Raw genomic sequence first — 15,021 nt, forward strand, 5'->3', positions numbered from 1 at the left:
TTAATAACTGGACCTACTGAATTTATAATGAGAAATACACTCATTATCAAAAAAATTCTGTCAGTGTATGACATCCCAAGATGAGTGTGGTAAAATAAATAAAATTAAATATTTTCTACAAGGTGCTAAGCAGATATTATAATGTAATAATTATTTTTCATTTGCCAGTAATGGTTTTGAGCTAAGGCATTTATAAGATGCTGGTGATAGTCAGCAGGCTGTCCGAGTGATTGTAGGTGAGTTCAGATGCTTTAATACTTGCTGACAGACACTGAGAATGAGAATATGTTTAAGTTGCAGCCGCTGAGTGAGTCTTGCCCAAAGCCTTACAGGAGTGGCATATGTGAAGCTTCTGTCTCTATGGGGAACATGTGTATTTGTTGGTGGGTGGCTGCTTTCTTGACAACTGAGGAATGCAGACAGACACTTGAAGCTATTTTCTAGGAGCTGCCACCCTGCGGTGTGATGTGCTGAAACATGGGTCACATGAGAACAGGACAGGTGTTCCTGGGTTACCTGCTAGCCGCTGCAAGATTAGAATTTTTATCCTGCACAGAGACTAGGAGGTATGATTATGCGGTGTTAGTTATTCATTGCATGGGATTATAAATTGAATACACTAGTGACAAAGCTCATACAGTAGGAAAAGTCTTAGCTGTGGAGGACATAAGTGACAGAACAGAGGGGTCAGTGAAAAATCACCCAGACTTTCAGGTAGTGGATAGTCAGGCAGTTGGACTCTGAAGAGAAAATGAGCAGTCAGTGAGTTAGCAATGCAGAGTTAGAGGAATCAGAAGAGACTGTGCGTATTCTGAAGGCATGCCATCCTATTGTGCCCCCATATTGTCGACTCAGTCTTTGAATTTTGAGTTAGATCCCTGTCTTCATACCAGCATTTATCACCGCTTTGTGATATGTGAGATGCAACAGCCATGCCCCCCCCCCCCCCCCCCCCCCCCCCGTCACTCTCTCCCTGCCCCCCACCCTACTTGCCCAATTACTGAGCTGCACCCATGCCAAGTCAATAGATCTTGCAATTTATGTTTGTGTTGATGATATAAGAAACATAAAAGTATCCACATTTTAATCCATATAACCATTTGTTTCATTAGATTTTGTCTCCCAGCATGCAGACATTTACATATTAATTTCCATTATTTACAGTTCACTACATTTTGGTGTCTAAGTGCGGCCTCTCACTTGCGATTTTAATTTTACTAGTTTTGATACCCAGCACAGGGTGATTTGCATATTAATCTCCACAACAGAATTTCAGTTTCTTGAATTCATAACATTTTGCTACTCAGTGGGGACTCTCATTTGTTATTTTTATTTTACTACATTATTGTGCCCACCATGGGGCTATTTGCACTATTAATTTCCATGATTGCATCTCAGTTTCCTGATTCACAATGTTTTGGCACCTAATATGGAGCCTCTCATTTGTCATTTTAATTTTACTACAGTGCACACTATGGCATTTCAAGTCATTAAATATCCAGTCACACACAGTGCTTATTAAGAAAATGAATGGTTGTGAATATGTATTACTAGCATGAACTCAGAACTGTCACAATGGAAAGCACACTCGGAAAAGAAAAGAAACTATCGTCTACTGTTTTGTGCAGTTAGTTTGTTGTCTGAACTGCTTATATTTATTTCTGCTGTGAGTTCATACTTATAGCTTCCACTGGAAGTTTCTGCGTGAGAGTATTGTTGTTTTGCTAATGGTGGCCGTATGTTCTGATGTAATCACGTCTACCTGTTTCCACGCTATAACATTCATTACCTCTACGCCATGTGCTGCTCTGGGACATTTAGGGAGATCTCTTTACAATAAATATTGATGTTACTAACAATCATACTAATCAACATGATAGGTATTCTTGTATGAGAGGAAGTATATTTCACACTGAATTGCTATTTCTTTCCACATCAACAAAAATTTTGTTTCTGTGTCTCTATAATACTAGAATGCAAATCACATAGGGTGAACAACGATGAGGGATACAGACTTTCCACACATTGCCATGCTTGAGATACGGTTGACAGGGATCCAAAACCTGTAATCTTTTGGAGAATAAGCAGATGGGATCAACAGACACATAAGTTAACTATCTCTCCTGAGTCCATTTCTCTCCTCATCCCTACCCCTCCCCACATTCCTGCCTTCTACATGCTTCCTAAAGTCCATAATCCCAACCACCCGGGATACCCCATTGTGGCTGGTTACTGTGCCCCCACTGAGAGAATCTTCACTCTCACAGACCAGCACTGTCAGCCTATAACCCAGAACCTAACCTCCTGTATAAAAGATACCAACCATTTCCTCCACCTGCTCTCCACAGATCTCTCCCTTCGCCACATGGTGCCCTACTCATCACTATTGATGCCACCTCTCCTTACACTAACATTCCTAATGCCCTGGGCCTTACTGCTGTTGAACACTACCTTTCCCAATACCTGACATATTCCAAACCAATAACCTCCTTCCTAGTCAATATGACCGACTGTATCCTCACCCCCAATTACTTCTCCTTTGAAGCCATTACCTACAAACAAATCCATGGTACAGCTGTGGGCACCATCCTATGCAGACATATTCATGGACCATCTAGAGGAATCCTTCTTATACACCAAGAATCCTAAACTCCTCTTCTGGTTCTGATTCGTTGATGGCATCTTTGTGATCTGGATTGAGGGTGAGGACATCCTACCCACATTCCTCCAGAACCTTAACAGCTTCTCCCCCATTTGCTTCACCTGGTCCTACTCAGCCCAACAGGCCACATTCCTAGATGTTGACCTCCACCTCAAAGAAGGCTATATCAGTACATCTGTCCATATCAAACCTAATAACCAACAGCGATACCTCCACCTTGGTAGCTGCCACCCATTCCATACAAAGAAGTACCTTCCATACAGTCAAGTCACCTGTGTTCCTCACATCTGCAGTGACAAGCGATCCCTTTCGAAATATACTGAGGGTCTCACTGAGGCCTTTACAGATCGTAATTATCCTACCAACCTTGTACAAAAACAAATCTCCTGTGCCTTATCTTTCTAGTCATCCACCACCTCTCAAAGTCTCACTGTCTGGCCACAGAGGAGCAATCCCCTCGTATCTCAGCACCACCCAGGACTGGAGCAAATGAATTACATTCACCACCAGGGTTTGAGTTACCTCTCGTTGTGCCCTGAGATGAGAAATGTCCTCCCCACTATTCTTTCCACCTCTCTCAAAGTGGTATTCCTACGTCCAAGGCACCTACACAATATACTTGTCCATCCCTGCACAACTCCTGCACCCAATCCCTTGCCTCATGGGTCATATCCCTGTAATAGACCTAGATGCAAGACCTGTCCCATACATCCTCCCACAACCATCTACTCCAGTCCAGTCACTAACATCACCTGTTCCATCAAAGTCAGAACTACCTGTGAAACCAGTCATGTGATCTACAAGCTAAGCTGCAAGCACTGTGCTGCATTATATGTGGGCATGACAACTAACAATCTTTCTGTCTGCATGAATGACCACAACAAACTGTGGCCAAGAAGCAACTGGACCACCCTGTTGCTGAGCACACCATCCAACACAACATTCTTCATTTCAATGACCGCTTCAAGCCTGTACCATATGGATCCTTCCCGCCAACACCAGCTTTTCTGAATTGTGCAGGGGGGAACTGTACCTGCAATATATCCTAAATACCTGTAACGCTCCTGGCCTCAACCTTCGTTAATCATTGTTCTCGTCCATCTAGCCCCTTCCCTGTTCCCATTCCAGCAGTACACAGCCCTATATTCCACCAACCCATCCAGTCTTTTTACTTCTCGTTTTTCTGCTTACCCCCCCCCCCCCCTCTTTTCCCCTCCCCACCATATAATCTTTCGACTACACCTAGCTGCTCTACCCTCCCTCCACCTCATCCCTGCAAGCTCCCTGGCAGCACTTAACCATCCCCCCCCCCCCCCTATCCTGCTATCCCTCCCCCTCTCTGGCCCAGCCTCCTCCTTACCCAGTTGTCTCTCCCATCATGCACTGCTGCTGCTGCTCGTAGTGTGGCTTCAGCTGTCACAGACTGCGGGCATGTGCATGTGAGTTGCATTTGTGTGTGTGTGTGTGTGTGTGTGTGTGTGTGTGTGTGTGTGTGTTGGTCATCTATTTTTGATAAAGGCCTTGTTGGCCAAAAGCTTATGTTGTGACAATATTTTTGTTGTGCCTATCTGCGACTCAGTTTCTCCACTGTATGGTGAGTAGCAATTATCCTTTTCATAATATTGTTACAGTCCTTCAACAATTTTCCATTGCTAGGTTAACTATCATGTTAGTTAAAAACACAAAGATTTCAAATAAGGCTGCTTGAGAGTTAAAGGTAATTGCTTCATCACTATTGGAACTATTGTATGGTATTTCTCTATTTGGAAAAACTAAGACTATGAAGGAGTAGGGTGTTATTAGTTATTACTGAGAAAGACAAAAGTCCAGTGAACCGTGAAAAGAAAGTGCAAAAATATTTGACCACTAAAAATCTGCAACTCAGAAACCAGAGCAGGAAGTGCAATAACATAGGAGAAAAGAAGGGAATGATGTAACAACAACTAGGTAATTAGATGACTGAATTATAATTTAAAAGGTTTTTTTGTTTTCTCACAGTGTATTCCCACTAATGTAATTGTGAATTACTCAGTTTAACTGACCCCAATGAGCTTGTAACATTGCTGACCTGATATCCTCATTGGAAATCTTTTCTCAGCCACAGTCAGTGATATAGCATGTCATGTTAGGGAATTTCAGTGACTTAGTCGAGATTGCTGATATGTATTTAGATTATTAACTGTATGCATTTATTTTTGACAGCCACTCTGAAATGATGATCAGCTTTATTGTTTATGACTAAATGCTTGACAGAAAACCAATTAGTTCCAGCTGATTTGATGTACTCACTGCTCTCGACTGACGATGAATACATGACTGGCAGCGACTTGGAAATGCATCGTATAAAGGGCTATAAGAATTGGGCATCTGTAATGAACTGAGAAGGTTAATTGAGCTAACAATGGAGGATACAAAAACAAAAGTGAATAACAGAATGACCAGGCAGTTTGACTTTGAGGATGGAATGGAACAAGGTGATGCCCTCTCTGTAATCCTGTTTAACTTGGCACTGCATAGTATCATACAAAAAATAGATAAAAGAGGAACATTAATGATGAAGTACAGCCAGATAAGCGCATATGCAAATGATATTGCCACTGTGACAAGGGATGTAACATTGCTTAAAGAAATATATGGACAAATGGAAGCAGAAGGCACAGGAATTGGACTTACTGTAAATGAAAGCTAAACAAAATATATGGTTATGTCCAATTCTGAAGCTAGAAGAACACCACAGGACCTGAATATCTTTGATAAATGCTTTATAGCTGTTAGATGCTTCCATTATTTAGGTGTCCTCCTAACCAGTGAAATAGTATGAGGCAATGTATCATAGGAAGGATACAAGCAGGAAACAAAACCTATTATGCAAACCTAAAGATACTCAAGAACTCTCTAATTACAAGAACAACTAAATTGTGGGTATAATATTCCCTTGTACGACCTATCACACACACAACTGTAGTCTCAGGCAACAGAAACTACACTGCAAGCAGCAGCACGAGTGCAAGATGGGAGCGGTGACTAGGTGGGGGAAAGGAGGAGGCTGGGGTGGGGAGGGGGAGGGATAGTATGGTGGGGATGGCGGACAGTGAAGTGCTGCAGGTTGGGCGGCAGGCAGGGGAGAGATGTGGAATGGGGGGGGGGGGGGGGGGACGGAAAAGGAGAGACATAGAGAGAAGTGGAGAGATAAAGAGAAAAAAATAAAATAAATAATAAAAAAAGATTGAGTGTGGTGGTGGAATGACGGCTGTTTAGTGCTGGAATGGGAGCAGGAAAGGGGCTGGTTAGGAGAGGACAGCAACTAACGAAGGTTGAGGCCAGGAGGGTTATGGGATCATAGGATGTATTGCAGGGAAAGTTCCCACCTATGAAATTCAGAAAAGCTGGTGTTGGTGGGAACAATCCATATGGCACAGGCTGTGAAAAAGTCATTGAAATGAAGGATATCGTGTTTGGCCATGTGTTCAGCCACAGGGTGGTCCATTTGTTTCTTTGCCACAGTTTGTTGGTGGCCATTCATGCAGACAAACAGCTTGTTGGTTTTCATGTCTACATAGAATGCAGCACAGTGGTTGCATCTTAGCTTGTAGACCCTGTGACTGGTTTCACAAGTAGCCCTGCCTTTGATGGGACAGGTGATATTAGTGACTGGACTGGAGTAGGTGGTGGTTGGAGGATGTATGGGGCAGGTCTTGCATCTAGGTCTATTACAGGGGTATGAGCCATGAGGTAGGGTATTGGGAGCAGGGGTTGTGTAAGCATGGACGATTATATTGTGTAGGTTCAGTGAGAGACAGAATACCACTGTGGGAGGGGTGGGAAGGATAGCAGGCAGGACATTTCTCATTTCAGGTCATAACGAGATGTAATTGAAACCCTGGTGGTGAATTTAATTCAGTTGCTCCAGTCCTGGGTGGTACTGAGTTATGAGGGGAATGCTCCTCTGTGGCCAGACAGTGGGGTTTTTGGAGGTGGTGGGAGACTGGAAAGATAAGGCACGGGAGATTTGTTTTTGTGCAAGGTTGGGAGGATAATTGCAGTCAGTGAAGGCTTCCTCGATATATTTTGAGAGGGACTGTTTCTCACTGCAGATGCGACGACAACAGGTGGCTAATCTGTACAGAAGGGACTTCTTGGTATGGAATGGGTGGCAGCTGTTGAAGTGGAGGTATTGCTGGTGGTTAGTAGGTTTGATATAGTCAGAGGTACTGATGTAGCCATCTTTGAGGTGGAGGTCAACATCTAGGAAGGTGGCTTGCTGGCTTGAGTAGGATCAGGTGAAGCAAATGGGAGAGAAGTTGTTGAGGTTCTGGAGGAATATGGTTTCCTCACCTTTGATCCAGATAGAAAATATGCCATCAGTGAATCTGAACCAGGTGAGGGGTTTAAGATTTGGGGTGTATAGGAAGGATTCCTCTAGATGGCCCATTAATAGGTTGGCATAGGATGGTGACATGTGGGTGCCCAGTTTTGTTTGTAGGTGGAAAAAGTTTTCAAAATACAAAAACAAGCAGTGAGGTAGGTTTGTGGTCTGTCAGGTATCCTGTAAGTGCCTATTCAAAACATTTGGGACTTGTTGACAATATTTGCAATTTGCAACAAAAATCTTTTCTGGGATATCTCTGATATTCACAATCATAACATGAGGCAGAAGCAAATCCTTTACAAAAACTTGCAGCTTATTTCAAAGAGGAGTCATCCAGAATGGAATAACAATTTAGAATAAACTCCCACTAAATATAAAAAAGGACATTGACAACCTTTATGTAGTTCAAGAGGAAACTGAAACAGTTCTTCATAAAACATACTGTGTATAATTTAAATGAATTTCTAGAGCTATAATATTTATATTAGACATATTGTACTAAAAATGTTGTAAGTTGTACATCAGTGTACGTAATATTGTATGTTTGGTATGTAAAATACACTCCTGGAAATTGAAATAAGAACACCGTGAATTCATTGTCTCAGGAAGGGGAAACTTTATTGACCCATTCCTGGGGTCAGATACATCACATGATCACACTGACAGAACCACAGGCACATAGACACAGGCAACAGAGCATGCACAATGTCGGCACTAGTACAGTGTATATCTACCTTTCGCAGCAATGCAGGCTGCTATTCTCCCATGGAGACGATCGTAGAGATGCTGGATGTAGTCCTGTGGAACGGCTTGCCATGCCATTTCCACCTGGCGCCTCAGTTGGACCAACGTTCGTGCTGGACGTGCAGACCGCGTGAGACGATGCTTCATCCAGTCCCAAACATGCTCAATGGGGGACAGATCCGGAGATCTTGCTGGCCAGGGTAGTTGACTTACACCTTCTAGAGCACGTTGGGTGGCACGGGATGCATGCGGACGTGCATTGTCCTGTTGGAACAGCAAGTTCCCTTGCCGGTCTAGGAATGGTAGAACGATGGGTTCGATGACGGTTTGGATGTACCGTGCACTATTCAGTGTCCCCTCGACGATCACCAGTGGTGTACGGCCAGTGTAGGAGATCGCTCCCCACACCATGATGCCGGGTGTTGGCCCTGTGTGCCTCGGTCGTATGCAGTCCTGATTGTGGCGCTCACGTGCACGGCGCCAAACACGCATACGACCATCATTGGCACCAAGGCAGAAGCGAGTCTCATCGCTGAAGACGACACGTCTCCATTCGTCCCTCCATTCACGCCTGTCGCGACCCCACTGGAGGCGGGCTGCACGATGTTGGGGCGTGAGCGGAAGACGGCCTAACAGTGTGCGGGACCGTAGCCCAGCTTCATGGAGACGGTTGCGAATGGTCCTCACCGATACCCCAGGAGCAACAGTGTCCCTAATTTGCTGGGAAGTGGCGGTGCGGTCCCCTACGGCACTGCGTAGGATCCTACGGTCTTGGCGTGCATCCGTGCGTCGCTGCGGTCCGGTCCCAGGTCGACGGGCACGTGCACCTTCCGCCGACCACTGGCGACAACATCGATGTACTGTGGAGACCTCACGCCCCACGTGTTGAGCAATTCGGCGGTACGTCCACCCGGCCTCCCGCATGCCCACTATACGCCCTCGCTCAAAGTCCGTCAACTGCACATATGGTTCACGTCCACGCTGTCGCGGCATGCTACCAGTGTTAAAGACTGCGATGGAGCTCCGTATGCCACGGCAAACTGGCTGACACTGACGGCGGCGGTGCACAAATGCTGCGCAGCTAGCGCCATTCGACGGCCAACACCGTGGTTCCTGGTGTGTCCGCTGTGCCGTGCGTGTGATCATTGCTTGTACAGCCCTCTCGCAGTGTCCGGAGCAAGTATGGTGGGTCTGACACACCGGTGTCAATGTGTTCTTTTTTCCATTTCCAGGAGTGTATATTGTCTGCAGTACTGTTTTTTAAGAACTTGAATCTAATATTGCATATCTTTAATTATAATGTTTACAGTATTGTTTGTTTTCTTCTTTTCTTCCCCATATAATACTGCATTCATTACCTTGTACTACATTACAGAACAATCCTTTTGCAAAATGTAATTTTACAGGACCAAATAAAAATCAAATCAAATCAATACACCTGGAGTAGACAACATTCCCTCAGAATTATTGAGATCCTTGGGAGGGCCATTCATCACAAAAACAAAAACAGTTCTGCCTGGTTTGTAAAATACACAAAAAAATGGTTCATATGGCTCTGAGCACTATGGGACTCAACTGCTGAGGTCATTAGTCCCCTAGAACTTAGAACTAGTTAAACCTAACTAACCTAAGGACATCACAAACATCCATGCCCGAGGCAGGATTCGAACCTGCGACCGTAGCGGTCTTGCGGTTCCAGACTGCAGCGCCTTTAACCGCACGGCCACTTCGGCCGGCGTAAAATACACAAGACAAGTGAAATATCTCCAGACATTCAAGAAGAATGTACATTGCTGTCCACTAAAACTGCAATGCTAGGAAGGATTAAAAAAAAAAAACTATGCTATTCCTGCATCTGCCTCTGTAGCTGGAGTGGTCAGTGTAGATGGCTGTCATGCAGAGGATCGGTGTTTGATTCCCGGTACTCCTAAGGATTCTTCAGTGGGAGAACTCAGCTTTGTGATGTCAATTGAGGAGCTACTTGATGAGTAACAGCACCTCTGTGGTCTAGAAAGATTGTACAGGGCTATTACAAATGATTGAAGCGATTTCATAAATTCACTGTAGCTCCATTCATTGACATATGGTCACGACACACTACAGATACCTAGAAAAACTCATAAAGTTTTGTTCGGCTGAAGCCGCACTTCAGGCTTCTGCCACCAGAGCACTCGAGAGCGCAGTGAGACAAAATGGCGATAGGAGCCGAGAAAGCGTATGTCGTGCTTGAAATGCACTCACATCAGTCAGTCATAACAGTGCAACGACACTACAGGACGAAGTTCAACAAAGATCCACCAACTGCTAACTCCATTTGGTGATGGTATGCGCAGTTTAAAGCTTCTGGATGCCTCTGTAAGGGGAAATCAATGGGTTGGCCTGCAGTGAGCGAAGAAACGGTTGCACGCGTGCGGGCAAGTTTCACGCGTAGCCCGCGGAAGTCAACGAATAAAGCAAGCAGGGAGCTAAACGTACCACAGCTGACAGTTTGGAAAATCTTACGGAAAAGGCTAAAGCAGAAGCCTTAGCGTTTACAACTGCTACAAGCCCTGACACCCGATGACAAAGTCAAACGCTTTGAATTTTCGGCGCGGTTGCAACAGCTCCTGAAAGAGGATGCGTTCAGTGCAAAACTTGTTTTCAGTGATGAAGCAACGTTTTTTCTTAATGGTGAAGTGAACAGACACAATGTGCGAATCTGGGCGGTAGAGAATCCTCACGCATTCGTGCAGCAAATTCGCAATTCACCAAAAGTTAATGTGTTTTGTGCAATCTCACGGTTTAAAGTTTACGGCCCCTTTTTCTTCTGCAAAAAAAACGTTACAGGACACGTGTATCTGGACATGCTGGAAAATTGGCTCATGCCACAACTGGAGACCGACAGCACCGACTTCATCTTTCAACAGGATGGTGCTCCACCACACTTCCATCATGATGTTCGGCATTTCTTAAACAGGAGATTGGAAAACCGATGGATCGGTCGTGGTGGAGATCATGATCAGCAATTCATGTCATGGCCTCCACACTCTCCCGACTTAACCCCATGCGATTTCTTTCTGTGGGCTTATGTGAAAGAGTCAGTGTTTAAACCTCCTCTGCCAAGAAACGTGCCAGAACTGCGAGCTCGCATCAACGATGCTTTCGAACTCATTGATGGGGACATGCTGCGCCGAGTGTGGGAGGAACTTGATTATCAGCTTGATGTCTGCCGAATCACTAAAGGGGCACATATCGAACATTTGTGAATGCCTAAAAAAACTTTTTGAGTTTTTGTATGTGTGTGCAAAGCATTGTGAAAATATCTCAAATAATAAAGCTATTGAGAGCTGTGAAATCGCTTCAATCATTTGTAATAACCCTATACAGTGGTCAGGAGAGAGATATTCTGACCACACTCCCATCCATACCACATCCACATGATGCTGCAAGGCAGACACCTTTACAGCCTGGTGGGGATGTCATTGCCATTCCTGTGCCATGTGTTGTCATTTAGGCACATTACCATCAGTGTGCCTCTCTATGCTGCCAAGTTAAGAGCAGCCTTAACAATATTTGAAGTATTGGCAGTCTTTGGTGCTCCAGACATAGTCCCACTTTACATGTGGATACTTGTCTTGCCACAAATGAGACCAACTCCTGATTCAAATTACATTACCTGGCAGTACAATCCATCATGATCAAAAGAAAAAAAGTCTGCTCTCTCAGGTGCTAGTTGTGTGCGGGCATTGAGATCCTGCAAGGCATTGAGCATGGCTGTCCTGAAACCAGTGATTCCATTTTTGCATGAAAATCATGAGATCATGAAGCAAGCTCCTTGCTGATAGATATTCCTCCTTCTTGCACAAGGCATAACATTATCTTCTCACAAACAATCAGCATTCAAATGTAATTTCTGAATGAAAAACTCACTGTGTAATCTTTCCTTATATGTAGAATGTTAGAAAGTATTTTCTGCTAGAAAGAGCAGATAGGCAGTTATTAGTATCCCACTTAGACAATGCACAGACATCATTTAATTCCAATATGGATTAGGGATGGAAAAGACCCACTCTGATTTAATAACAAAATCTGGAAAATGCTGAGGATGCAGACACTGTTGCACTCTCAGTTCATAAATGGATCTGCCAATGATGACAGGCAAAAATAGTGGAAATCTGTAAGTCTGTAAAAAGATTGGTGCTTAAAGCATACAACTGCTATCACTGTCATACCTTAGCAAAATATTTTGCCAAGAAACAAATAATATTCTGGTTCCATGTAAAATCACTAAGTGTGTTGAAGACTTCTATACAGTCACATACTGACCAGTCTGGTGTGGCAATAGAAGACATCAAAATGTCATTTGACTGTTGCGTAGACTCCCATGTGGAGGACATAATAGGCATCCCTTCTGCAGAAGTGTTGGATATAGTCTCAGATTGAATATAATAAAGTCCCTTGAGATGGAAAAGCTTCTGTCCACAAATTTGCGTGGATTAAGAAAGCATCACACGTGCACAACTCAGCTTGCCCTTCAATCGTACAATATCCTGTGAACCATGGATGAAGGGTAACAGACAGATTCCACATTCCTAGATTTCCAAAAACTTTTGACATGGTGCTCCACTGTTAACAAATGTATGAGCGTACAGAATAAGTTCCCAAGTATGTGAGTGATTCAAAGACTTCTTCAATAATAGAACTCAGTATGTTGTCCTTGATGCCAAGTGTTCATTAGAGACAAGGGTGTCATCTGTAATGCCCCAGGGAAGTGTGATAGCTCTTATTCTCAATATAAATAAATGCTCTGACAGCAAAATAGAAGCATAATCTGTGAGTATTTGCTTATGGCACTGTGATGTATGAAGGTGCCACTGTTGAGGGATTATGCAGTGATACAGGATGATTTAGACAAAATTTCTATGTGATGTGATGAATGGCATCTTGCTCTTGTGGTAATCATGTATGGTTGGTTGGTAATAACACACACTAAGTATCGTATGTACATTTATTTAACACTGAGACAGAAGGAACACAAGTGAAGACATAGAACAAAAGCAGTTCAAAGAAATAACAGTCAAAGATAGGGCGTTCTGCACGAGGGACACCACAGAGTCCCCCCCCCTCCCAATAGTATGGAGCACGGTGGGGGGAAGCTTCATCACTCGAATCCATAATCTTCTTGCCAGTGCAGCGGTTGTAGGCGGCAGCCAGCACGAGAAGTGTGCATGTTGGAAAATGTGCTGCAAGAGTCCTGTGTGTCCAATGGTTGTGCAGGTGGTGAGACATTGGTCGAAGGCAGGTCAGCAGTGTCAGGAGGCAGGGCAGCAGCGTCAGGACACAGGTCGGCGGTGTCAGGAAGTAGGTCACTGAGTGACCATGACGGTTTCAGGTGATTAACAAAGTCTGTGGTTGTCCATGTAGGTGGATTACAAACATGTTTCTGTTCTGATGTAACAAGTGGTGAGGGCCTGAAGAAGGCGGCTGCTCGCACGAGGTCATCACGCAACATCCCAAATTCACACGAAGCAAGGTCTTTGTAGACGAACACAGGCAGGTTGGAGTGAGGGCGTGGAAAGGGGGTACGGAGGCATGCGATGTGCACTTGAACCTGTTCAACCAGAGCAGGAAGAACCATGGTATCGGCTGAAATTGTATCCTCCATGTATTCTGTGGGAAGGAGGAGAGGTTCACTGTATAGAATCTCGGCAAGTGATGTGCACAAGTTCTCTTTATGGGCCGAGCGAATGCCCAGCAGGACCCAAGGGAGGGCCTCGGACCATAAGTTGCCATGGCACATAAGCGCAGCCTTGAGAGTGCGGTACCACTATTTGACCAGACTGTTCGTTAAAGACAGGGGACAGCTGAAATGAGCAACCCACTTTGAGATAAAAGAACGAGCATTGGTGTCGGCTGTGATGCCAATAAGAGGGACCGCCTCGACCCAGCAGGTCACATGGTTGACGATCGATAAGATGTATTTGTAACCCTTGGAATGGGAAAGGGGGAATGTGGACGTGCTGAAGGCATTCCTTTGGAATGTCAAATTTGGCCAATGGAGGTTGGGCATGCCTGCCAAACTTGCTGCACTGGCATGGGACACACGCACGGGTCCAAGTGCAGCAGTCGTGCTTCACGCCAGGCCAGACAAAGCGCTCAGTAACCAGCCACGTCATTCCTCGCTTTACAGGGTGGGCCAAGCAGTGCAAACCATTAAATATACCATGACGAAGGGCGGTAGGAATCAGGGGGCGAGGAGGGGACCATACATGTGTCGCAAAGGACAGGGATCGTTGACCAGTGTAGGATATGGGGTTGGACTGAGATCAGTGACTCATTGATATTATTCACTGTATATCGTCGTCTTCAGCCTGAAGTTGGGTGAGCTCTTCCAGATTCAGCAGTGCAGTTAGCATGCAGATGCAGGAAAGGTAGTCTGTCACAACATTCCCCGCCCTGCGGATATAGCACACATCAGCAGAGTGCTGACAGATGTAGTCTATATGGTGGAAATGCCTCAATGGAAGATCCTTAGCCGGGTTACGAATAGAGTCCATGAGTGGCTTGTGATCTGTGTAGATCATGAAAGGTCACCCCTCTAGGTCACTATGGTAATGTTTAATTGCCTCGTATACAGCAAGGAGCTCACAGTCGAAAGCCGACCACTTACATTAGTTCTTAGTCAATTTCTTGGAAAAGAAGCAGAGTGGTTGGATTCAGTCGGCAGTGCGCTGTTGTAAAACAGCGCCCGCAGCTGAGTCATTGGAATCAGTCATGATCAAAACATGGGCATCAGGGTCAGGGTGGGCGAGTGTAACAGCTTTCTTTAGGGTAGATTTAAGGTTACCAAAGGCATCGAGAATGGGTTTGGTCCATTTCAACCTCCATTTCCCCATGGGTGTTGAGGAGGGTGTTGAGGAGGGCCATTTGGATGGAGGCAGATTGAGGAATATGGGGCGATAAAAGTTTGCTATACCCAGGAAACAATGGAGCTGAGCATAATCCTCAATAAGAGGGAGATCAAGTATGGTTTCGACATGAGAACACGTCAGTCGGAGGCCATCAGCAGAGGCAGTATGGCCTAGGAAGGTAACTGATGTAGAACAGAATTGAGATTTATCTTGGTTGATGACCACGCCATTGGTGGAAAAGACCGAATGGACTGCATCAAGGTGACCTTAATGCTTCTCAGCAGAGGAGGAAACGTTCAGTATATCATCTAAGTAAGCGTAAGCAAATGGCAGGGGTAGCAAAATGGAATCAATGA

This window comes from Schistocerca piceifrons, chromosome 6, assembly GCF_021461385.2.
Source record: "Schistocerca piceifrons isolate TAMUIC-IGC-003096 chromosome 6, iqSchPice1.1, whole genome shotgun sequence".
NCBI classification, from domain to species: Eukaryota; Metazoa; Arthropoda; class Insecta; order Orthoptera; family Acrididae; genus Schistocerca; species Schistocerca piceifrons.